Source organism: Pipra filicauda, unplaced genomic scaffold (genome assembly GCF_003945595.2).
Source record: "Pipra filicauda isolate LSUMZ 115617 unplaced genomic scaffold, ASM394559v2 scaffold10_size6260569_pilon, whole genome shotgun sequence".
NCBI lineage: Eukaryota > Metazoa > Chordata > Aves > Passeriformes > Pipridae > Pipra > Pipra filicauda.
The window spans coordinates 4,986,015-5,012,003 of NW_024103541.1; the positions used below are offsets into that span (position 1 = coordinate 4,986,015).

The 25,989-nt window shown below is 38.8% G+C and overlaps 1 long non-coding RNA gene across 2 annotated transcripts in view; it reads left to right on the plus strand.

Annotated features, from left to right (window-relative positions):
* Window positions 1-22,843, plus strand: part of LOC120323313 — an 86,245-nt gene extending 63,402 nt beyond the window's left edge. The window contains exons 3-4 of one of the 2 annotated variants that reach the window (XR_005563643.1): window positions 20,796-20,905; window positions 22,766-22,843. This is a non-coding gene — a long non-coding RNA (uncharacterized LOC120323313). Of the gene's footprint in view, window positions 1-20,795; window positions 20,906-22,762 lie in introns of both variants that reach the window. The other variant, XR_005563642.1, reaches the window with a different exon arrangement.
* Window positions 22,844-25,989: the final 3,146 nt, after the last annotated feature.

Sequence of the window (25,989 nt, forward strand, 5' to 3'; positions counted from 1 at the left end):
GATTTTGCCTACAATTCCAGCAAGTCTCTCATATCTTACTTTCCTTGCATGAACAATCATGTGAGTCAAACTATATTTTCAATTTTAAAATAATTAATTATTAAATTTATTGTAATCGGTGTCTTTTTTAAAGTACAAGTTCTCTGAGTCCTTGAGCTGAGTTTTCTTTTTAGTATTTTCAGTAAAAACACTCAGGATACCCACACACAGTTTAAAGCAAGCTAAGAATATGAACATATTATGTTAATTTTTCTGAAGAAGAAATTATTACAAATTCCCAAGCAAAAGCAACAGGAATGATAAATAGAAATTTGATTAATAAATTTAGATTGCATATTAAAAACCTGCAGCAAATATTTCAAAGGATATATCCTCTTAGTAAAGCAGAAATGTAATCACTTAATATTAAATTAAACAATATACTTAACAGAACATTAATTAACTAGAAACTTATAAATTCTTCTAAAGATACTAATGTCACAGAGTAACTTCTTTTTTTCTTGTACCAGCTATATTCTGTGTTCTAAGTGTTCTAGGGAGCTCCTCTTCCCCACTAATATTTGACTTCCAAGGCAAATGTAGGGAGACTCTCTGTACGCTTGGTTGCTAAATAAATGGAGCTCTTTTCCTTGAAGCATAGTCTTTTTTTGCAAGGCAAACACAGAATCATCATGTTTTCTAGTTTGTTTATAATTTCTGAAGTATCTACAAGCAAGATTTGGAATGCACAGCTTCTATTTTCCAGATCATCCTTCTATACGTTAATTTTTTTTAACACTTTTCCAGAGTTGTGCTCAGTCTCCCTGGAATAGTTTCTGATAAGGAGGAAAAACTATAGGACAGGACTCTTTCTTAGGAAGGTGCTTGGGGTGTGTCAGAGACTGAAATGGTTAATGATTTATGCATTCTAGGAGACTTTTGCAGGCTTTTGACTCTGATGAGCAGTCGGGCCCCTCCCTCCCTCCAGCGCTGAAGGTGTGAAGTCCTGAAAAGATAAGAGCTGAGCTTGCAGGCTTTTGACTATTGATACATCTGACGAGCAATCAGGTCCCTCCCTCTGCTAATCTTGAAAGGCGGGAACCAGGCGAGACACAAAAGCTCAGCACACAGACCTAGGAGTTGATGGAGGCTCGAGGCATGGCCCCTGACACTAACCATGGATATAACCCGTAACTTCTTGGAGTATGGGGGCTTCCCTCCTTCACCCCCAGCAGATCAAGGTCACCACTTCAACTGACAGACATGGAAGCATCGCTGGACCCCGTGGGCGGTGACTATATACATCTGTCCACTCTCAGCTTTTCTTTCTCTTACTCTCCCTTGCTCTTATCCTGCCTTTCTCTCCCCTATGCATTTTTCTCCTCCCCAGAAAGGTTATGACAGCACCCAAAAATGTTAACTTACCTATTGATTCAAAACTGTTAAAATAAACCTTGCTAGTATGTTTTTAGACACCGATTATTTAGTGTCGTTTCACTTTAATCCACCCCAAGGGAATTATTGATAAAAACCTGAGTTACCCCCTCTCCCCTTTTCCTGGGGCGGGTCGTAACAGGGTGACAGTAGTAAAATGACACATCTTACAGAATGTCACAGGATTTTGATCTTGATTTTAAAGTACTACTTTAAAACAAAAATTTAAATAATGCATGAACAATGTATTCCTTGAACCTTTAAATAATGATTATGAATGTAATGGCATTTGGGTACTTGTCACAGAGTCAAGTAATGAACCTCTTATTTAACTTGAATGGCTGAATAGCTGCTGCCCTGATTCTGCCTATTAGCCTCCAAGTAAAATATTTTTACTTTAGTTCCTTTTCTGCTCAACTTCTCCAATTTGAAGGTTTTTGGTTAAATTGTAATTCTCTGAATGTCAAAATACATCACGAATAAAAAGAAAAAGAAGACATAAAGAGGTGAAATAATTTCACATGAAATCAATGAACAGAAATATACAGTAAATGTTTTAGCTACATTTCAGAAATTGCACAAACCCACAAGGGGCATCAGGGTTTGATGAAAATGTGTACAATTAAAGTAAAGAGCCTGAGGCTGTAGTCGTCTAAGTACCATGAGACTCTACGTTAAGATAGTTCAGAGGTTTGGGGCAAGATTTTCATCAGAAAATGTCAGTTCATTGGGGCTGAAACTTTTCACATAAATGTATTGGTCTTGATGAAACTTCCACTGGGAGAAGTATCTAAGCTCAAATATAGAATTTTTGTAAAAAGGAGAATACGCGAGGTACCTCAAACATTTGAATATTGGGGGAATGCTGCACAGCTTTGCATAAGTCAAACACAACTGTAAATACTTTTAGAGCTTGGACAAATACACACAAGTATCTTGTTTTTATAATGTATTTAATTCACTCAGTTCTTAATTTCTCTGACAAAAATTCAGATATTCCACCTTCAAATGTGAACTTTAGCAAGAAGATATGAATTTCTTTAAGCTTCTGAATGTTATGGAACTATGAAAATCGGCTGGGCTAAAAAAAAAAAGCCAACAGGTTTACAGAGTCAAGAACAGGTCGAAGCCAATGGTTTCCTGCTCTACAGAGAAAAAAAGCATGCCAAGGAATCTCAGGCAGACTGAAGGATTTTGTTCACAGAGGCTTTTGCCTCATAGCTGAAAAAATGATTTGGAAGGGTGGAGTGGAGGTAGAAAACTGGAACCTGGGAGCAGAGAGCAACAGCTGGATTTCAATTGAAAAAAACCAGGAGTGGCCATCCCAACAAGAGAAGTATGAAAAGTGGAAATCACTGGATGTTTGCCATAGGAACATACAGTGTGATCTTTTTGAGTGGTCTTGCTAGGGTTTCATTTCCATTTGAAATGACTTTTGAAATGAATGAGAAAAGTGTAAAAAAGACTAAAACTATATATTGTTTAGTATCAAAAGTATTTTTCTAGTTATTTGTTAGTAGAGTTGTGTTCTTAAATGAAGCTGAAGTCTCAGTGCAGCCGCCGCACTGGAAAACATCTAATATAGATACAGAACACAGTGCCACAGTGGCATTCAGTGACTCACTCAGGGAGTTCTTCTGTCAGGTGGAAAATCATCCTTCCTCTTCAACCTTGCTTACTTTCAATGTTACTCTGTGTACCTGTAAGTGACTGAAACTCTCTGACCTTAATCTATGATTTCATGTAAGGTTGGGTATGTGGAATTGAAAATCAGGTCTGTTGCAGGTCCTTTGTTCCCCAGGGACTTACATCTTCCTTGTAGCATTTGCTATTACATTTCTGTGCTCTCCCCACATGACTCAGTGATCCATCACCACATGAGATTTAATGTATTTTTACAGACTATGTTTGTTGACAGTTGTTTATTGTTCTAATGCACTGTGTATGTCTGACCCTTGGCTTTCCTGGCAAGATAGAGAAACGTGTTGAAACTGTGCTTCGGTGGCTCTGGGCTCAAGTTGTGTTTGGGGTAAAATACCACACAGACAGTGTAAGCTGCCTTCTATCATGTCAAGTCAATAATCACTTGGGAGTAGACATTCTCTAGGGTTAATTAACGCTAATTGTGACTCTCCCACCCTCTTGTCAACCTGACTTCTTGATACATGTTGGTGGATGTTTATGAGATAACATCATCTATATAGTGATCTGTCAATATTGACAATGAAGAATCAAAGTTAGTTAACTTGTAATGATGACATTTACCTCTTTCTGACAGATTTTCAACAGAAACACCCAAAGTTTATATGTTACTGTAAATAAAAATGACCACTGCCCCTATACTATCCCATTTAGAAGTTTGTCAAGAGTTATCGATCCCATCTTCACCAGATTAACATTTGTTCACAAATGGCAGAAGGAAATAGTATTTCATTCCTGTTTCATAGCTGAAGCAGTGCACCAGGAGGAAGAGAGGTAGGATAGCCTTCTGCAGTGCATGCCAGTGGGTTTGTGCTACTTGCAGGTCTTCCAGTTTCCTTCAGCAGGTTATCTCTTTTAAGCTCCTTTAAGTTTTGTCATTGCAAATTTCCCATGGGATATTGCCTGTGGTCTGATTTCAAATCTACTTTTTATTTAAAAGATGAAATTTTGGTGTCTTCTTGTCTTATTGCAAAACTGAGGCCAAGGTAGCATGTCAAGAATGTTTAATAGTGCTGCTGCTTTTTACATTTTTGGGGAACTTTTTTGCTCTCTTGAATTTTTTTGACCTTTTTTTTTGTGTGTGTGTGTGTGTTTTGTATCTTTTTATTTGTTGGTTTGGTTTGCTTTGCCTTTTTTTTTCCAATTATGATTCTCAAACCTGGGGAGTCTTTTTCTTTGATTTGGTTTTCTTCTAATTTCAGTTTGAATTTTTTACAGGAAAGGAAAATGGATTGACTTTTAAGCACTTCCATCTATCAGAATAAGGCCAAAAATTTTATTTCAGTATAGGTGGCTTAAGGATTGTGGTAGAAACAAGCCTTACAGACAGCAGAATAAATTCAGCAGCTACTGGAGATACTTCAAGGACTTAATTATAACAAATTTCCAAAATTTCTTTGGAAAATTTTGGTTAACTATCCTTAAGATATGCCTTCCAGTTTTGGGTCTACTTGTGTTCATTTGGACTGGAAAAAGAAAGGTAAAAAGTTCTAGCCCCAAAATTATCACTGAATATTTGTGTTCTTAAAGTTTTTCTTGGTGTACCCTTAGTGAAAAGAGGTAGGACTGAAAATAACGTAGTTAAACAACCAAGCTGTTGGTTGCTTCATTAAACTGAAGCAGATTCACACATTTGTGAATTGAACTTCTCTAAGAAGCAGTTCCAAGATAATAGATCTTGCTCACGACCCATACAGGTGAGTTTGCACTTCAGAATATAAATTCTTTGGGTCAATTTTCAAAACCACTAGATTCAAAATATCTGTTAAGGAAACTGATCTATGTCTTGAAATTAAAAGGTATGAAAATATCCTTGTTAAACACTGATGGCAAGGACAGAACTGATAGAGGGCAGAAAGAATGAAATGGATATTACCACTGATAGCACCTAAAACTGTAACGAAATACGAATGGTAACACAAAGCTTGCCTGAGTCTTATACTTGTGTTACTAATGGAAATTTTAAACAGCATTTTTTTAACTTTTCTTTAAAATGCACAAGATATTGATCCCCTTTTGGGAAGCCTGTAATGTTTCTCTGGGCACTTTTTATATATACTGTGATTTTTACCTGGCTGGGCAGCAGCCCTTTATTCTATTGTGGGTAATCTTTACTCAGAATTCCCAGATAATCAGCTCTCACTGCCTAGCTGATTGCATTGATCTTGCAATCAATCTTGTGATGTTCTGCTGTAAAGCTAGTAATAGGAGAGTAAAGCAGCTCTGAATTTTGGATATGCATGAATCCTTGGACACATTTCCATGCACACCTGTTCTCTCCTTCATCCACACACTCACACACGTGCACATGACCACAAGCACCTTTATGTTTGATTAGATCGGCAGAGAACTAATATCTTTCCTTGTAGTGTTCCCTATCTATTAATTACCTTTGGATAAGGTGTGCTTCCTGTAGGTATTTATGTCAATAGTCTCGCGAAGCCCTTAGACTTCATGTTTGCTGCTCGTTATTCTGCATCCAGAATGTTCTCCCCAGACTCTGCATTGACAGGCAGTGTGTGTTCAGCTGTGAGGAAAGAGCTGCTTTCCCCAGAAGCAGAGCAGAGATCAAATTATAGTCACTTCTCAGTTATTTACTTGTTCCCTGGGGAAACCCAGAGGATCTCCTGTTTCCCAGAAAAGCTCTACCTTCCCCTGCCCCTCCAAACAGGAGGCAGAGGCTCAGGCTCATTTACCTCTCGTGGAGAATTCTGCTTCTTTATTCCTCTAGTAGCTCCACAGGTAGATTCACAACTGACTCTCGGTATTTCATACTCACTGTGTTAATTCTTAGGCCTTAAAAATCCCGAGACAGAGGAGGAATTGAGAGGGTGGTTTCAGGTTTTTCAGTGGAAGTTGCTGCAATTCTGCAGCTCAGCTTGATGCAGCATCCATGGAACAAATTCATTACCTGCCCTCAGAAAATAAGAAACATTTCTGGCACCCAGAACCTGCAGTTCCCATAGGACACAGAGCTGGCACTGGGGTGTGTGTCTTGAGGAGGATTTTTACTTTAATGTCCATTTAATGAACAGACATCAATTTAAATGAAGTCTCCCTTTCAGCCTGCTGCTCACACTTAATTGTGACTGGTCTCTTCTATTTTCTTAATTTGCATTTAACTTGCTCAAATCTTCTGCAGTTTGCCGACATGGAAATGGTGGAATTTGTCCTCTTTGAAGATCAAGGCTGCTCATTTTACCCTTGTTTTACATGCAAAGAGAAACCTTATTTATTTCATTTTCAGTATTGTGTTTGTGCTGCCTATTATAGGCCTAATCTCCCGATTGTTTTCTTTTTTAATGTTTTTGAAAGACAAGGAAACTGGAAAAAAGATTTTTATTACTTTATTAACTTTAAAACACATTTGTAAGTGATTATTTATAAACAGCCCAAGAAAAAGTGTATCCACATTCTATTCTTTAATACAATTTCTTTTCTTCCACTCTTTATGTGAACTGGTTTATCATCTAAGGTCTCTGTACAAAGTAGCTCAGCTGTTGTTTGTTAGAAAATCAAACATTGAAGCATTTCCTTTGGGGAAATAGATAGATGCACAATGTTTCACAGGCTTCAAAAAAACATGGGAGAATCGGTCAAACTTTGTTCTGACTAAGCCAGAAAAGTCCTTCAACTAAGTCCTTTCTTGGCTGAGCTTCTTCTAAGCTTATATCTTAAACTGGAATGGTGGAACGTACATCCATTAAAAGTTGAGTGGCACAGTTTGTGTTTTAAATCCATCAAACTCTGAAGACCTGTGTCTGTGCTCAACTTCTTTTTTGAAGGAGTAGAAACAGATCCATCTCCAAGGGTTTTTCTTTGGTCACATCTACTGCAATGGCAAAAATCTGCATGTCAGAAAAAACTGGAATGAATAGCCTAAAAAAAAAACCAAAAAAAACCACCACCAAAAAACCCCCAGGTAGAAATAGTTTACCCTAATTATTTAAGATTTGACAAGTACTGGAAGGAACAAAGCTGCCTGAATTAAATTATGAGACATGTACTTGTTCATGTTCCCTGCTGATGGGACCTGAGTCATCACAGGCTGAGGTTACTAATTAATCCCAACCAAAGGTTTGTCCTCTCAATTAGCAGCCCCTTAGATAAGCTGTCTGGTTGATCTACAGCTGCCTTGTGGGAAATACCCATGTTATGCAAGTTTTATGAATCTGACCCCCTAGGCCAGTTACAAAGTTATTTCAAGGAGAGGAGCTGATCTGATTTGCAGAGTAATAGCTGCGTGCAGTGCTCTAGGGCAAATCCCATCAGGTAGCTGCAACAAAAAGCTGGTGTCAGCACCCAAAGGAAGAGGACAAATATGCCCTCAGCCTGGCATGCTGAAAGTTCCACCTCCGAACCTCACAAAGCCTCTCTCACAATGTCTGCATTTCTGGAAACTTGGGAAAGGGTGTTTATATTCCCATGACTGACAGAAAGTGTTTCTTAAGCTTAAAATCCATTTTTAATTCCACCTATAAAATAAATGTTTGTAATATGTCTATGATTACTTCATAGGCATGGCTCACACACTGTATGAGCCAAGCCTGAAGAGTCTTAGTTACCCTTTAGGTGTAAGTTATTTCCTAACACAATGGTGCAACACACCTTCTGTGCCCAAGGGTTATTGAAACATGCCAGCAGGGAAACCAGAAGTGCACTTTGTGTGAAAGTGTAGAGGCCCGGATCAGGATACCAAACTTGTATAGAGTTTAGTTCTGGCAGTCTTCCCATCCATTTTCTTCTCCTCAGATTCAGTTTTCTCCTATTTCTCCGAGGCATCATTATTACCCTTCATTTTTGTCAGTGGCTTCACAGAAGACTGAACTTAGCCTTGGGATATGACAGACAGAAGCAGCCTATCTCCCCTGTTTATCCAGCCTAAGACAAGAGACCAGATCCTATGCCTACTTAAATTTACCCTGTAGAAACTGAAGACATAAACTAAAGTGAGATTGAAGCAGTGAAAAGGAGAATGTTGCTCTAAAATCTCAGTTGTGGCTCTCTCTGAGGAAGATGCTTGTCCCTCCTCAGCACTCATGAGTGGAGTCTGAGTTAATCACTTCTTTTTTACACAAGCCCTGCTGCCACCAAGAGACCAAGGCATAAGAGCACTGGGATTAACCTGTATCCTTTAATACTTCAATACTATCCTATTAGCACGGTGCTTAAATATGCCAGGGAATTTAAGGATGATTCAAATTACACACTCCAAGACTTTTAGCACTTGGGAAGAAAATAGAGTTTTTGACTGATGGAGCACACTTCTTTTCCTAGCTGTACCTTTGTGACCTGCACATGCCGGTAATGTAATGGAGGGGACTGTAGGGCCTCCAAGGGATTTTTAATTTCAAAATGGATGGCAGATATCCATTCACTAATAAATCATCTGTAGCATTTCTGCAAGAAAGAAAAAAGGCTCAAGGCATCTAATTTTGGTCTTTTGTATTTTCTCCCACCCTCTGAGTTCATAGAGTTAACAGAGTAGCGTTAGAGTAGGGGTGGACAGATGACCAACCACATTAATAGTTGAGAGGTTTTGTTTGTATAAATTTAATTTTAACTCAGCGCATAGTGAGAGATTTATCAATCAGTATGATTTTTTTCCTAGGACCTTATTCTTGCATTTCTGTTTCATGGCACTACTTTCTTTTGGGCAAGAAAAGTCATAGAGATTTATTGCCTTTCTCTTCTCTGTGCAACCTTACCATTGCAGTGCTGCAGCCTGTGAAATTAGCCTATGAACTCCTTGTATCCTGGTCTGTCTGTCTCAATATTCCTCGGATCAGCCTGGTGAGAAGACTTAACTGTGAACATATCTGTCTTTTTCTTATTATAGACTAATGTCGGTGTAGGTAGCAGACTGATGAAATGCAGCAGGGGTTTCTGCTTCACATTCAAATTGCAGTGCATTTCTTTCTTTCTCTTTTCATTCAGTAGGGCATCCACTAATATCCCTAAAATCAGCAGCTACAATGTACACAGGCAGCACATAGCTATGATGCGTCTATGAATTTTTGGATGGTACTGCAAGAGTAATTTTATTGTCTCACGGAAATAACACTCATTTGCACAAAAGCCCATTTTATATCTACAGCTTGGTTGTGGCAATAGAAACAAAAGAGAATTAATGGGTTTAGATCCAATGCAGTGATAAATATTGGCAGTAAAGTGATTTACTGTCTATCTACTCAGGTTTTAAATTGATCTACAGGTGTTTTATGTACTTACAGCTTGTCCTTCAGCAGAGATAGAGTGTAAGTTCATGGCCTCGCCCTGTTCTGTATCACTCTTTCAGTTGCTATATAGCAAATACAGTAAGTGACACCTCTGCACAAACGACTGGGATGCCAGGGCTTTATTAAATATTTGGATGTCTGGACTTTACATATGTGTATCAGTTTATGCCTTATTTACTTCAAACAAATCTCTCAAGTGTCTTTTCGTATGCATATGAGTGCTGTGAGATCTCTCTCTCTCTCCTAGTTTGCATGCATGAGTTGTGCCAGGCTCAAGAGAACTAACACATGCTCATGGGCAAGGAGAAACAATCCATTTTAAAGTTATGTAGCCTGTTATTTTTTGGAGTTATAGGGTAAGATCTGTGGGGTTTTTTGCCCCTGGCTACTGTATCTTGGGCAGTTACCCTCAAACTTTAACATGGTACATAATGCCCATGTGGGGAACTTGCTTTTCTTATGAATGCTTGCACCATTTAATGGTGTCTGTATTAACCAGACCCCTACAGAATAAGAATGCCGGAGTTTGGAAGTTGTTAACTCGTCTACCATTGGTCTCTGTGTTGCCACGGTTATTATATTGTCTCCTTGCATTGGCTAGCCAAATGGCCTCTCCCTCTTTGGCCCAGCAGCCCTTACAAGCTGCAGGAAATTTGAATAAACGCTCTTCTTCGCTGCTGGATTCCCTGCATGCTATGTGGTCTCTGTCTCCTGGCTTAAGTACCTCCGCCGCCTGTCCCTGCCACGGGGGATGGGCGGCGGGGGGGTGATTCCAGCCCTGAAAACCTTCACAGAGCGGCCAGCAGTGACCACCCAGAAACCCCTTGAACTGCAACATAAGACATCCAGAATAACTTTGCGTGTCAGACTAACAGAATGCGGATGGATGCTTTGTGCTGCAGGCACTGGCCTGGTGTTGAAAAATTTGGAGCTCACTTCCTGACTGTGTCAAAAGTGTATGATGTTTGACTCTTCTAGGGCCAATTTTTTCCAATGCCTAAAATACCAAGTGAATATCTATTGGCACTTTTAAAAGCAGTAGGGAGTTGGCTTTCGTGGGGTTTTTCAGCATTCCTATGGAAAGCACAGCTCTGAGTCCAGCAAGCCTTTCAGGAGTCACCCTTGTTCTTCTCCCTGTGTGCTGATGCCATGCCCAGAGCAAGGGCATCCCAGACATCTTCAAAGCTTCAGATTTAACTCTTAAAAAACAAGAGAAAAGGTATACGGAGAGGTGTTAAGCGTACAGGGCTCCCAAAAGATACTACAGTAAAATTTCCTTTTTAAACCAGACTCAGGATAAAGGTGTGGCTAATATTACATCCCTGTGCCTGAAGTACCACTAGGAGTGAATGGTGGCAATTTCCATCTCAAGCTTTGAGTGACTTGCAAATTGTCCTCCACCATGGAGGATTGCATTCCTAGAGACACCCAGGTAGCAGGGTCTCAGTGTAAGCAACTAAAGGTATCCAACAGAGTTTTCCTGTGCAACGTCTGAGTTTCCCACATAAGGCAGGAGTTATTAAAAGTATTTTTGTTGATTTAAGCTGACATGACAGGTTAAAACTATTTTCTAAGTTTTCTTAGACTGCTAACAACAGCAATAATAATAAGAATTATATCCCTAATTTTTATGGTAAATAATCACAATAGAAGCAAGTAATCTATTACCCAAAAAGTTTGCAAGTAACTATCTATCTTGAGACAAGAGGAAAGTTATTCCTTATGCAGGGCAGACAGAGCTCTGATGCTCCTGTTTCTGGCTAATCTTGCAGGGGTTGGGAATTCACGGCACTTGAGTTGTCGCAGCCCGTGTTTAGGTGGCGTTTCACATCTGACTACGCTGTCAGGTACACTGAAGTGGCTGCTGAAATAAGATGCCTGAGAACCCACTCAGCCAAGACGTGCCATCTGCTTCATGATGACTGACAACAGCGAACGTCTCTTGCACTCCTGCCAGCGGAATTCTCCTTTCAAATCACATTGTGCAGCACCAGAGTCATTCCCTGCCATGTCATTAAAGCTAGGAAAGGCTCAGACTTTATATTTAACTGGTAATTTTGCAACTTCTAATCTTGTTTTTTTAGTCCAGAAAAGTGAGAACAACCCCAATATATTGTTCTCATTTTCTACACCTAAGATTTTTGCAATTTTTTTTTTTTGTTCAAGGAAACAGTATTATTTTGAAAAGTAAATTTAATTGAAAATAAAAAGGCTTCCTATACAATTATATGAATTATATTATACATTTATAAAATATAAAATATATCATATACCATATATATAATTCATATATATAATACATATTATATGAATTACAATATATTATTATACATATATATTCTTTTTTCCTAAATTATGTGAAACAAGGTTTTTCTTTAGTGCCTTCTTATGCAAAATGCATAAATATTTATATTTAATGCATAAATATTTAAATGTAAATATTCACTCAGGTCTGACTCTATTGCTGTTATGTATTTCTCTGCTTCAGTGCAGTGATGATGCAGGTCGTGGACTGTTCAAAATAGTAGGTGAAAATTGTACTAGATTCTATGGATTATTATCAGAAAATATGTAGGATAGAATAACCTTCTGTTTGCAGAAATCGTTTAACTTCTGTCAGTCTCCAACAGCCCAAGAGAGGGACTGACTGCCCAGGTGGAACTCACATCAACTTCCTATCAGATTTCTGAAACCAGAATATGTCAGTAGTCCTAAACTGGGAGACTAGACCAGTATTTGTTTAACAAATTGATGGCATCCATTGACATAAATACCAAATGGGGCATTTTTCAGCCATGGCTGAAGAAAATCAAATTGCAAGCAGACACCAAAAGAGATGGTGTCACTCCCTACATGTCCCTTCTGATCTCTATCCCTGTTTGGATCTCTCACCCTTTCCCTTGCACTGGGACTGGGGCTTGTTTCTCCTGGTGAGCCAATTTCAATCTCTATATAAACAGAAAGCAAATTGTTTTGATTTTTGTTTGTTTGTTATGATTAGGGTTTTTTTTGTAAGTTTGGTGTAAATTTCTAAACCTATTTAGGTGGGTGAGAGGTTGATTGTAAATGCTTTCTGCCTGTTTCTGTTCCTTTACCTCCTCCTCAGCTGTGCTAGCCCAGGTATTTTTGCATCCATGCCTTGAGCTACCTCAAGGGATTGGTACAGGTTTAAAATAACCTATGAAAAATGGCTATTATTATTCTGGATCAGTTCCCCCCACAGTGTCACAAACAATTGTACTAGGATGCCTAAAGGGAGATGTTGGAAGAATCTGGGTGGTCAGGAGAGGGAGAGGAGAAGGGCACAGGTTGCCGAAGCAAACGGATGTCAAATCTGCCCTTAGCATGCACTTGGACACCCACACAGGGAGGTAAAGAACTGGTATGATACAAATTCACATCCTAGCTTTGAATGCATTTTCCCCTCAATGTAGATGCAGCCTTAACTACTGTGATGATAATAAAAAGTTCCACTGATGGAGCTGCTGAGAAGCACTTGAAAGAATTTGCTGTTCTTTAGTGCATCTGGAGTAAGAAGCACAAAGGAAGCTATGCTAATGCACTATGTGCTCTGCTCTTTGGGATTTATTTATTCTTCCATTTAAGACACAACTTGCAGCTTCAAGTAGCTGAAGTGTGGACTTAAAAATAGGAAGAGACTAAGTATATTATACAACATAACGTCTAAGTAAACTATCATGTCTGGATGGTTTCTTTCCAGTGTATTTTCTGTCTAATAAAACATTATATATTTTGAACTCTACAGTATTTTCAGCCTGAAATTTCTGTATATGTGCCATTATAAACCATGACAGGGAATCCTATACAAATTCTGAATTTTATGAATACATAAAAGCACATATGTAAAATGGCTGAAAGTACTCTGAATTTAGAGCTCTTAGGAACAAATATATATTACTAGGAGTCTCTAAACACTGCCAACACCACTTAGGTTACATACTGAAATTTCTTGTATCATTTAAGACTGTTGTTTCATTTAAACCTGAAATGGCTTTGATCCCCCAAGAAGTAGATGCAGGTAAGTAGATGCAGGTAAGGCACTTTATTCAGCAAGATGAGGGGAAGCTGACAGACTCATATCTAAGGTTTCTCTTCCACTCCTGGCTAAGTGGATTTACTATTTTAACATATTTAAAAAATGTTTTTCTTAATTTTTTTGGTGCATATTTGATAATTCTGCTCCCCAAGACTTGCTCATTCACGGAGATCTGCTAATGGTATTAAGTAGTTTTCACATAGTGTGCTCCTCCTGCTCTTTGCTCTACTTGTACAGTTTCACAAGCATCTGTCCCTCCAGTATGAAATGCTGGGAGCTGAAATGCATGTCAACTGCATCATCTGCAAATTTTTCCTAATGAAATTTGGCTAAAGTGGTCAGAGCTGCTGCAGACTAAATGAAACTGCCACATGTTTTTGACAGTTGAGATGACAGTCTAACGCATCTCTCATAGCTCAGGATGGCATGCATCATTAGATTTACAAAATGTGAAAGAGGAGCCTATGCTAGAAGCTACTGTCCTTCAGGCTCTCGTGTTATATTTTCATTTTCCTTGAAATTCAGACAAAGTAGAAGCCTTGAAAGATCAACCGTGCACAGATTTGCCAGCTATTTAAAAAAAATAAAAAAGGAAGGCAGAAAAAACAGAAATCCAAAATACAACTGATGGTATTTTACTCTTTAAAAAAATCCTGTTGTTTTTAATTTCAGTGGAGTGGGATGAATTGCAAATGCATAAAATTCAGAACACATGTGACTAGTGTTGGTGTAACACCCAGAGCAGGAGAAAAAATCTGTTAAGGACTTTCCCTTTTGGTACATTTTCATACTCTTTTACAGCCTTTCCACTGGCTGCCCACATGGAAGTGAAATGTTTATCTAATTGAACATCCTAGGTTATATTTTATAGGTGAATTTCTTATAATGAAACAGCTCAGCTGGATAGCCAGACTTCCCACAGAATCCACTTCAGTCTAGAGTCAGCATTTGAAGTCTTGGAGTAAGAACAGCCCAGTGCAAGCCTTTAATATATCTTCTGTGCCTTGTAAGTCTCCTTGTAGACTCCAGAGCTCTCAAGTCTGTCATCACGGCTATCAGGAAGAATAAGGTAAAGAAAGAAATATGCTGTCACCTGGGAATTTTCTTCTCAAGGCGCTAGCGACATTTTACATGGCTTAGTTTAGAAGTTCTCCTTTACAGGCAGCACTCTGCATGTCTGCTACTGCTTAGATCCCCTTATCATATATAAGAAATATTTTCAAATCTTAATCTCTCCTGGTTTTCTTTGAGATGACAGATCCACGTGGCAAAAAACTCTTGTGCTATGCAAATTAATGTTCAAAGAACATACAAAAACTAGAGAAATGTATTTTTTGTGGCTTTAGTAAAGGGATGCTTGGAGAAACAAGTCATAATATAATAATAAATCTCTCTCAGCACATGGTGACACGAGGTGACAGTGGGTAGGCTCCTGAGATGGAGTAAAGAGCCTGCCTCCATTCATGTCAAAGGAATTGGGTTGACTGACATCACCACAAGTGGGAAGGTCATGGGGATCTACCTCAAATATATTCTACAACAAAAACAGAGGAGGAAACAAAAATCAACCTCTGAATAACTCCCTCCTGGTTAGAAATGTGCACTGGGCAAAGTAGATATAAATAATAAATCTTTAGCTCTAAAAATTATGTTCTTCACTTTGTTTTCTGTAAGGTGAAATATTTCAATTTATGTTATTAGAAATTTAATTCCCCCTTCCCCATGTGCTTTTCCCTCGAGGAAAGCTCATAAATATTTCCTTGTTATTTCACTCTTTCTTAAGTTGCTTCTTGCAAGGAACTTGGTGGAATTTTTTTATTCCCTGTGAATCTTCTCTCTCTTCTCTTTTGTTCCTTTGGTCAAGAATGCGTGTTGTGATTTAACCCCAACTGGCTGCTCACTCACTCCTCCATTCCTGGAGGGATGGGAAGGAGAATTGGAAAAAGGCAAAACTCATGGTTTGAGATAAAAACAGCTTAAGAACTGAAATAAAGTAAAATATATTACAACTACTACTACTACTACTACTACCACCGATATGGAATTTCCCTTTGGCCACTTTGGATCACCTGTCCTTGTGCATTACCCTCTGCTATCTGGCTTGGAGAAGGGCCCTGCTCAAAAAGTTTCCGTTTTTTTAATTATTATTTTTTAAATCCTGTAAAATTCTGTTTAGTTTGAGTTATAAACGAGTTAGAAATGTGAATTTCCTTTATTATCTGTTCACTGAATTTTTTAAAAGCTTACAAAATGTCCACTTAATTGTGAGTGCCCCAAACTACCCTCGAAGTGCTGGGCCAAGGCTGGGACCAGAGTCTGTGTCCTGCTGCCGGCTGCTCATGGTTTTGCCTACTTCAATATTTTACTCTGGCTTGAAGCTCCAATCCCAGCCTAGAAAAACCAACCAGCTCAGCACTATTCTATCCAAAGGCAGTTGGGAACAGCAGGCAGCAGGCTGGCCAAGAAGTGGCACTTCTCCACAGCTACCCCATTGCAGCCAAAACCAGCTCTGGATTGCAAATCCTCCTGTTCTGTTGCAGTAGTGATGGGGGCTGAATTGGTTGCATATAATGAAATCACCCAGGATGGAGGCTTGCCAGTCCCTGCCTCAAGCAGATCTCAGCACTGCAGTCAGGCTGCTCATCTTCACTCCAGTGGGATGAAGCACTTGAGAACTTTTGGAGACAAGAAAACACCTTCCATTTTCCTGTCAGCCTGTGAGGCTGCAGGCAAGGTGAAGGAAAAGCACACTCAGCCTCTTGGGGTCTCAGCAAGGGAATAACAGCTAACTCTCTTCTTCTCAAAACAGAGTAAAAGAGGAACACAGATGAAATTTGGACTAGTCCTGGACTAAATGAGGCAGCAGGTGGTGGCTCTGGAGCAGCAGAGCACCACAGTCCCGTGAGGGCCTGGCACGAGCCATTTCTGTGCTTGAGCACACAGATTGCTCTGCTCCTTTCAACTCTTCCCCTCACCATTTTGGACTACCTTCACAAAGAAATATATACATAACTTTTAACAGTTAATAGTGACAATTGTGACTTCATTTAGCAAGATAAAACTATATTGCCATAAATTGCCATATTTTCCAAGGTTTTACAGTCCTCAGTTGTCCAAAGAAAATGTAAAGTTACTAGAAACCACAGCAACCCTTTAGAAATGTCTTATCCTATTAAATAAATTAGAAATGTTTGCAGTCTCCGAAGTACTACTGCATTCATAAACAGTAATTGTGAGGACTACTTCTTGGGTTTTAAAATTTTACAGAGAATTTGCAAAGAGGTGGCTTCATGTGACCATCTTTGGTAGCAGAACAAAGCAGATTTAGTTCATAACTATTAACATTAATAACTCTTGTAGATAAAGGGAGTTGCCTTCCCCAAAGAATCCAATTCTCTCACTGCATCCTTCTAAAATAATTCCCACCACATTTATTATTTGTTTTCTCTAAGTACAAGTGGTAGCCTGATCCAAACCTTGTTGCAGCCTGAGGAAGGATCCAGTCTCACTGAAGCTAGAATAACTTCTTGAAGAGTTTGGCAGCATGATTGCAGAAAAGCTCTTTCTGGTTTTATTTTAGGACTTCTTAAAAATATTCTTCCATTTTCTATTGGAGTTTGCCTGCTTTGCAGTCCAGGCGTCCCATCTGTACATGTATTAGCATCTAGGTTGTCTCTGTTTTCCCTCCAGCTGCGCTGAGAGACTTTCAAAGTCCTAGTTGAAAGTTAGTTTTGCCTCTGATTTTACTTTATTCTTGACATCACCTCTTTAAAGTACAAAGACAGATTTTTGGCACCACTTTTTTCACAAGGCAGTAGTGTCTTGATGTTTAAAACAGTCCATATTCTCACAACAAGGGCACACAGCTAAAAGAAACAAGTTTCTGCCTTGGTTTGGAGAACAAGAAGTACGGAATGGTGTGAAAATTCAAAGGAATTACATTTTTTATAAAACCCAACCCACTTGTTAGAAGCATTTTTTTAGGATTACTTTTCTTTCCTGTTCCCAAGGGATTTTGATATTATTGTGGGACTTTGCTTCAGCACAATATTGCTCCTCCCCCTAAGTTAAAACTGAAGCTAGACACAAGGCATGTGTCTCTACAGACAGAAGCTGCATGGAAAACCTAACACAGTTTCAGAGCTGCAAGCTTATCCATTTAAGGATATTACTAAGGAACCAGATGGAGAATAGTTTTCCATAGTTAACCATCTGGGCCCTGAAATGATACACTCTGCCCTAAGCATTGCTATGGGAATTGACTTCATGATGGGAAAAAGCAGAGAAAAAGAGAAAAGCAGAGAAAGAAGAGCATAATATTTTATATTGTAAAAAATGCAGCCAGAGTCACCATTTTGTCACACATTGCAGTTTCTTCATCGCTGTTTGTGTTTATAACCTGTGGGATAAAAAGAAGAGAAAATAAGACTTTCACGGTTACTATAATGTGGTAGCTGTGAAAGAAATCAGAGATGTTATTTTACTTTTAATGGAACTTTGATTGAGTCAAAGTGCAGGGGAGTAAGGCAACACTGTTTTTTACACTGATATATAATTTTAGGTGGATTAATTTTTTGAGTTGTGCACTTCAGGGCTTCCAGCCAGTACCGTGTCCACAGCTGAGAAATGCAGTGGTTTGCAGTGATCAGAGAAAGGTAAGAAATATGGGATGTTCCATTAGGTTTGTGGAAAACACCAAATGCCTGGTAACTAGATGGAGTCAAAGCAAAATCTAGAATGAGTGGATTTTCTGAGTAGTCCTGCTGTATGGTCTTAACGAGAAACCTATAGGTAAAACGTCTTTAGATGTTAGATATAAAATAGTACTGGAACTAGAAGATGGAACAAAGATATTTTTTTCTCAAGTGTCCATGAGGGTCTACAACTGCCTTGTTGGTTGCAGTCTTTAGCTGAAGTTTTAAAAGTTGTCCAGGCATTCTGGCTTTTTCCTGCTATGTTGATTCTCCAACATCTTACATTTTGTCATCTTCTGCTGAGCACTTTTCTCTGCCAGGACAGTTATAGAATCTTTTTACTTTAGCTATTCACCTGCCTTTGCAGAGCCTGTAGGAACCTGGAGACAGTTTTTCCTTCTGTCACTTTTTGAACGGAGCTTGACAATGGCTTTGCTTTCCTTAGTAAATTTGGCTAAAATTGTAGACCTAAAAAAAAGGATAAAAGATAAATAAACCAATAAATCAGGTTCATCTCAAAGTTCTGCTGAGTTTTGAAGTACTCAGATAATGCAGGGTAGCTCTAATGGACTATTTAATAGTATGAACGAGTTACTGAAGGTCACTAAGCAAATTTCATTAGCCTCCATTTAATATTAGAATGTTTTACAGGGTTTTCGACTGTAGCTTGCTTTTTTATGTGTTGAACAGGTCTAGAGAAGTATTAAATAGTTATAAAAACCCAGAGAACAGGCCATTCAGCACATTCCTAGGTAGGATCCATCAAAAGAAATAAGAAGTTTAAAATTTTCATGACCTTCATCTAGGCAGGACTGACATTTTTCTTGATATATGTATGTTGCAACTGTTCTGTAAAGGGAGAAAACAATCCTTGTAATGGTTTAAATCACTGTTGTATCTTACACTTTAATGGAGTCCCACAGCACTTGAGCCTGCTGGCACTTGGTGTGTTCATGCATGTTTATTGCATCTGGATGCTCTCAAGGAAATAACAGATAGAACTAGTTATCAGGTAATCATCAGTTTATGAACAGACTGTTTCGTCGTGCCACAAGAAAATCTATGTGGTAAAATCTGTAATGATTGCTTTTTGTTACTTTGTGTCACTGCCGTGGAACAGACTCTGTGCTTTGATGCTGAGATTGGCTTCGGGGTGTTGATGGAATGAAATAGTTTGTGTGGGTGATATCACACAGATAGGTGCATATCTCACTCTTAAACTAAATTTTTATGAGACTATAATTAAGAAAAATAATAATAAACCTAATATTAATCCTTTTCTTCATCATTATTACACTGCAGAACAGGAAAACATGACTTGTATGAAAAGCTTGGCTTGGCAACCATAACATGTGGCCTGCAGAAGATAAGGAGGTCATGCAGGCAAATAGATCACTGTTTTCCAAAATATTTGCTCCTTCTTATTAGTAGTATATTTTATTCTTCGGGAATTTATTGATTCACTGGAAGTTTGTCCAGTTAAGACATGTTGAACTGACACACTTCCCAGTCAATTGGTAGCAGAGCCTGCAGTTGAACCTGTGTTCCTTCCTTGGCAGCTGACCTGTTGGTAACCCAGCAGTGAGCTCTGCTTCTTAACAAGCAAAAATATAAGTAATAATTTATATCTCACAGCACAGAATGCCATGAAAAGTGTGAGGAAAATTATTTTGACTATAAAGAGGAAAGTTTTAGGTTGCAAGAAGAGACAGAAATCTACCCTAAGCAAGGAGAAATGTCTGGTTTTGCTTTTCTTGTGTGCAAGCCTTGAGCTAAAAAGGATGTGTCACTGTAAACATCTGCTTTGAGGCAGCTCAAAGAGAACAATGAAAAGTTGCCTTTGTGTCTGAAAAGGAATTCTTTCCAATAATTTTACCCTAGAATTCTATTTGCCTAAAGACCTGTTATTCTGCTGTAAATCTCACTCTACCCTTTTCTGCCCACATACAGCACAAGTTATAGCTCACAAAATTCATAACTGAGTTGGGAATGATGTCATTCAGGACATAGTTTTTTTAAAGACAGCCTTAAACACTGTTTTGTGTACTCAAACTGCTCTTGGCTGTCAGTCAGAATCTGCCAAAGGGATCTGTTCTGCAAGATTTGATCAGCAGACTTTCACCAGGGACGCGTGAACCTTGGTGTTTCTTAGTCCTGCGGTACCACAATGCTGCAGCACCTGTCCTCTGAGAGTGAAGGTGGATGACAGCCTCACTCAGTAGAAAGGGAAGGTAACATGTAAGTTAAAGTGGTAGTAAAAAATCCAAATAAGACAGTGTTATTTGTGAATATTTTTCTGAAAGAAGACTAAGGAAGATGTTGAAGGATTTCTATGAAATCATACCCCATAGTTGTTTTGCTTGCCTCTTCCTGAAAACTGTAACTTTCCTTGTACAAATAGCTCTTTTTAAGAGATGGTCCATGATTTCAAACCTTAAGTGATACTCACAGATGGCATCTGTGGGCAATAGATCCTTCATCTCTCAGGCTGACCCTGCTGTATACTGAGTAAGAAAAAGAAAAGTTCTGCCTGCCCTACACATCTCAAACTGCAGGAAGACACCAAGGAAGATTTTGGGAAGGTCTGAGATGGCCAAATCCTGTAGTAGAGACTTGAAGACATTAAAATCAGAAGTCAACAAAGCCCTTATTATCTCTTTCTCTCTCTTTTTTTTTTTTTTTTTAATGCAGTTCTCAGGCTGCAATCAGGCCCCTACTCCTTCAGCTAAAAATAAACCCAGAGAGATCTTTTGTACACAGAGGAGAGAGACTTCCTCAAGAAGAACTTTATATCAATTGCTGTAAGTTGCCTTTTTACCATTCATGAATCTTCAGAAGTGGCTGCTGAGTGTGTACCACGGCAGTGATGTCCAGGCTGCACTGGATCAGCTTCAGCATTCTGCAATGCACCACCCTGGGATGCAGTTCACCTCACAGCGCCCAGTGAGGTGAACTCCATTTGCTCAGAGAGTCCATTCTCACTAATGGGAAGTGGCATGAAATAATCATCATTAGGTGGTCAAAGATTTCAATCTGCTCATAAAATTGCATCTAGAGTAATTGAGTCACTCAGCGCGAGTGTCTCTAATTGTCTTATCGAGTGTTCCTCTGGCTCCGAAAAATGAGAGAATGGCATGTTTTATTAAAAGACAGAATTTACAGGAACTTGACTCTAGAAGCCCAAAGCCTACACAGACTCAAACTGTGGCACAGGGACTTAGATTTACTCTTTCTGATGTTTGTTTAAATGCACTATGAACATTTGTAATACACACCACATTTAGAAGTTGTCTGGGTTTAGTTTTACAAGCACTGTAGGAAGCATGATCACACATTTTTGTATTCTTAAAATAGATGTGGTACTGAATACTCTAGAATTTGCGAATACTTGAAACAAGATTTGATATCAGAGATGATTTCAAAGTCCTGAACTAAACACCTTGTGGAGATAGAGCTCCTGTGTTTCATTGTGATTTCTCTTAATGAACTATAGACCTAAGTCAGGAGAATCATTGTCACACAGTGCTGTGTGTGCAAAAAAAAAGTTTATATGTGTTTAAAAAAGTGTTAAGACATGTAGGAGAAAATGTTTCCTGGCTTACTGTTAAACACCAATTACCTTGGGCTTGGATTTTAGTTAAAAACCTCTGGAGCTGAGAGAGTGTCTGGGGGAAACACAGTTGTGTGTTGCCATAGCTCTGATCCTCTTCCTTCAGCCTCCACCTCCAGCTGCTACTTGGGAGAGGAAAGTGAGCTAAAAGCATATTTCTTATGGGCTGAACACTGCTGGTAGAGCATGGTGCCATTAAAGCACCCGAAAATCTATTTATGCCACGTAGAATTCACAAATGACAGGTTTTAACTATTTTAGTTCCCCTTAATAATGTTCAGCAAAACACAGTCCTGTATATTCTATCATATTTTTCCCCCTTGATCCTACATATTCTGCTCTTTTCGACTCTTTTTATGTTATTTTTGTTTTCCTTCATGTTCACCTGTTTTAACTCAGTTTGCCCAGTAAGATCCCTCAAACAGGAATGATCACATAAAAAGTATAGTGTGAACACTTACCTTTTATTCTTGGACAAATTGCTCACTGCAAGGTAGAGTGTATCCAGAATTGCTGTACATAAAACAATGGCATTTTTATTGTGTTGTGATGAGAATAGTTCACCTTGCTTATGACCTCAGGAAGGCAGACTGTTTCACGCATGCAATTTTAGCTCATTGAGATTTCAAAGATCCCTTTCGAACATATATCACTAAAAGCCTTCTTTCAGCACATTGACTCTTTGTTCTTCTCTTCTATCATCGAGTTTAACATGCTGATGAAGGCCTGCAGAGAAGGCAGCAATGCCAATATATCGAGCCTGGAGAGAAGAGGACTTTGAAGGAATGCAAAATGAGTGAAGAGAAATTGGGCTCAAATTCAACAATACAGAGAGGAAGTGGGAAAGAAATAAAATTTTAAGACATCAACAGCAAGGCCACAATTAAATTTCAGGCTACCAAAACCAAACAAACAGAAAGCTTAGAGCCAGACTGCAGAACCTGTGTTTTGTTCATGTGATCATATTGATCACAGGGTAAGGACCTGTGTGGGATTGCTCAGTCATAGACATACAAATTAAATCTGTCCTCTCTGTGTGGTGGTTTAGCAGGATCTCATCCTCTAGAGACTGGTGTGGTGGATGACAGCAACACGAGCAGAGGTTTATGATGGCTCTTGCAGTACCTATGGAAGATGATTCATAAAAGTGAGTACTCAGTGCCTTCAGGAGAGAAGTTGCTGTGGTATCATCAGGATTAGACTGACCCATACAAAGCAGAAGCATGTAACTTGTAAGATCTTTTGATGTTTCCAGTCACAGTTGTCTGTGACTGCAAGACTGCAAGTCTGTCTAAACTCCATTCTGCAATTCATTCCTTACAATGTAGTTTTGGCCTGTAATTATTCTAGTTTTGTTTTAAAAGTCACAGTTGGGGGGGAACATCATCAGTTCCACTTTAAGACACTTGTCCATAACTTAATTTCTCAACTTTGATTCTACCTCTTCTGTCCAAGAGAGAGAAAAACAGGAATCAAATTCACTCACAGTGACAAAGAAATTTGTATGAATGTTTTCTTCATATTAATTGTCAAGTAGGCTTGTTGAAATGTAAGCATAAAATAGATAATAATGGAGTTTTCATTTCAGTTTTTTGCACTGGAAACTCTGGAAGCTTCCATCTTCTTGTTTCAGGAGCTGCACGAAGCAATGAATTTCCAGGTTGCGTTCCCTCCCCAGTACTGGAACAAAACTCTTAATATCCTCAGAAAGCAATTCTGTTCTCACAATGTCCAACTTATCAAGGAAGGGAAAAGAGAAAGGAAGGATGTTGTTTATTTATAGCATCTCTTTATATCATTGTGCCTCTGCATGCAGAGTCTTTGTTCTGCTACATCTTAAGCATTTGTTCTTGAAGAGACTCATGTATGGAATGCTGTTGGAAAAACAGGAGACTCAAAGCACCGAAGGCAACCAGGCGGTTTTTAAGAATAATAAAAGGAGATGCAAACAAGCAAATGGCAAACTGAAATGGACATCTCAAAAGTAAGGAATTTTTAAAATCTACATTATAGTCAATAAACAAAATAAAAGGGAAACATATAATCCTTTTTAAATTTGCAAAAAGTTTGTATCAACAGTTAAATGCTCAGTGAAATTAATTAGTTACTTTTTTCTGATAAAGAAGTGTATCAATCTTTGAAAGGCAGCAGGGAAAGGACAGAAAAGTAAGTGCAGGACAGTATTGGACAGAAGTGTGGACAAAGGAGTTGCCTACAGAGTAACAAAGCAGGGTTAGCTATAGCAACAGGCCTAGAGAGCACACACACGCATTAGTTTCAGGAAATGAGCAAAGAAATCAGTGAACCTTTTAAGTGACATTTAGAAAAGTTCACCATTTCAGGAGCGATTCCTGAGAACTGCAAAGCAGAAAATAAATCTATATCTAGAGAATAGACACTGCTTTCTGCTTTAGATTTATTGCTTTCAAAAAATAAAAGAATTTAGCTGGGAAAACTAATCTGGCCACGACCCTTCATGCAACTATTTAGACTGAGTGACTGCAGAATTAGGTCCTCGCTCACAACACATTTCCCTGATCCACGTGATCTGACTTAAGTACTCAAGTCAGCTCATCCCCTAAGTCCCATTGAAGCCAAGGAGAGCAAAATGTAGGGTTGTGACCTGTTTTTCATCTTTCCGATGGCAAATTTGTTAATGCACTTAACGTGACCCGGAGGCCTTAGTCAGAAGCCAAGAAGCAAAGAGCTGCTTCACCAATGGGCTGTTTCCCTGCATGGTGCACACAGGACAGTAATTTGTCTGCCCCCCATGCGCTGCAGCAGAGTCTGAGAGACAGGACCCCAGCGTGCCCCCAGTTAAAGCCTCATGGCAGGTAGTACATGACCACAGAACACTTACTGCCAGCTTTTCAGAGGAAACACAGGAGTCATGACACAGTGTGTCTTAGGCAGGTGCACGATGCCCTGTCGATGGTGCCCTTTGGCCAGAGAGGCTGTGAGATACTTCCCCAGGTTCAAGCTGCTGTCAGGTCATGCTCTGGAGATGCTCAGGGAAGATGCACAAATTAAATCTCAGCACATTTTAGGAGGGGTCCCAAAATTGGTGGAGTTCTCAAAGGTGTGGGTGTACACAGGCCAGACATTATGAAAGTGCTGTCACTGATTTCTAGCCTTGGCTGCTGGGACACTCAAAAATTGAGTATTCATTGAAGTGTTTCCACTAGTGCCCAAATTAGAAACGTGTTCCTAGATAGCTAATCCAGAACAGAGCCTTCTGTTACCACAGTTTCTTTATAAATATTAATAATTTGCCACCAAGTAGATTCACTGTGAAGCTAAATAAGCTACTGTGCTATACTACACATTAATCTTACCAGAGTCTCAGTGGGAAAGTGGAAGAAAAATACTTCAGTGAGAGATTAGACCAGGTTATTCTCAATGGAAGATTAATCCAGAAATAGTCTCTACATTTTCTACTCATTTACGCAGCAAAATAACTTATTAAATAGTTTCTAAAACTGCAGGAATTGGGAAGTTTTCCTGTGACAGTTGTGCCACACTTTATTCCTTTCTTTTCTGTTCTACTATTTTTATGCTTTACATGATAGCTTCACCAAAAAAAAAAAAAAGTTGAGTGTAAAAGACTTTTCAGTAGACTTAAGAAAATAAAGATGAAAGGAACCTAATATTTTTATTTTATTACGCTCACTTTGAGAAAAGCTCTTTTTTTTTTTTTTTTTTTTTTGCTAAATCATTACATTTCCTTGCTTAGGAAAATGTTAAGGAAGGATTTTTTCCAGAAGTGTATAAATTTAATTGGTTCTTTATAGTGCTAAAACATTCTATAGAATGTTACAGGGTTTTTCTATAATGTGAAAATGGATTTTAGACCTGTAGAAAATCTAACTCAATGTCCAATGAAAAAGCTTAAGGAAATTTTCTGTGCAGTGATTTCAATATATACACACAGAGGTTATGAGGTATTTGAGAAACTCCTTTATCATAAGGAGTTTCTAGGTTGCTGTACATGGGACAGGGAATACCAGATATTCTACTATTGTGCAATTTTTTGTCCTGGTCTTGCATACTTTTAAGACTAATCAGAAAATGGATTTCTTTCGCTGTTGGGAGGAGTTACTGGGGTCTTGGTCCATTCCTAAGAAGTGTTCTAATTCTTTAGATCCCTTAGTATTATTGAGGTTGTGGCTGAGGAGAGAAAGGAAGGTGGGATGCTCCCTGCCTCTGGAAAGTCCATTCTCAGGTCCACATGTGTATGTATCCACCTGATGTCACTCCCAGAGGTACAGGGCTACA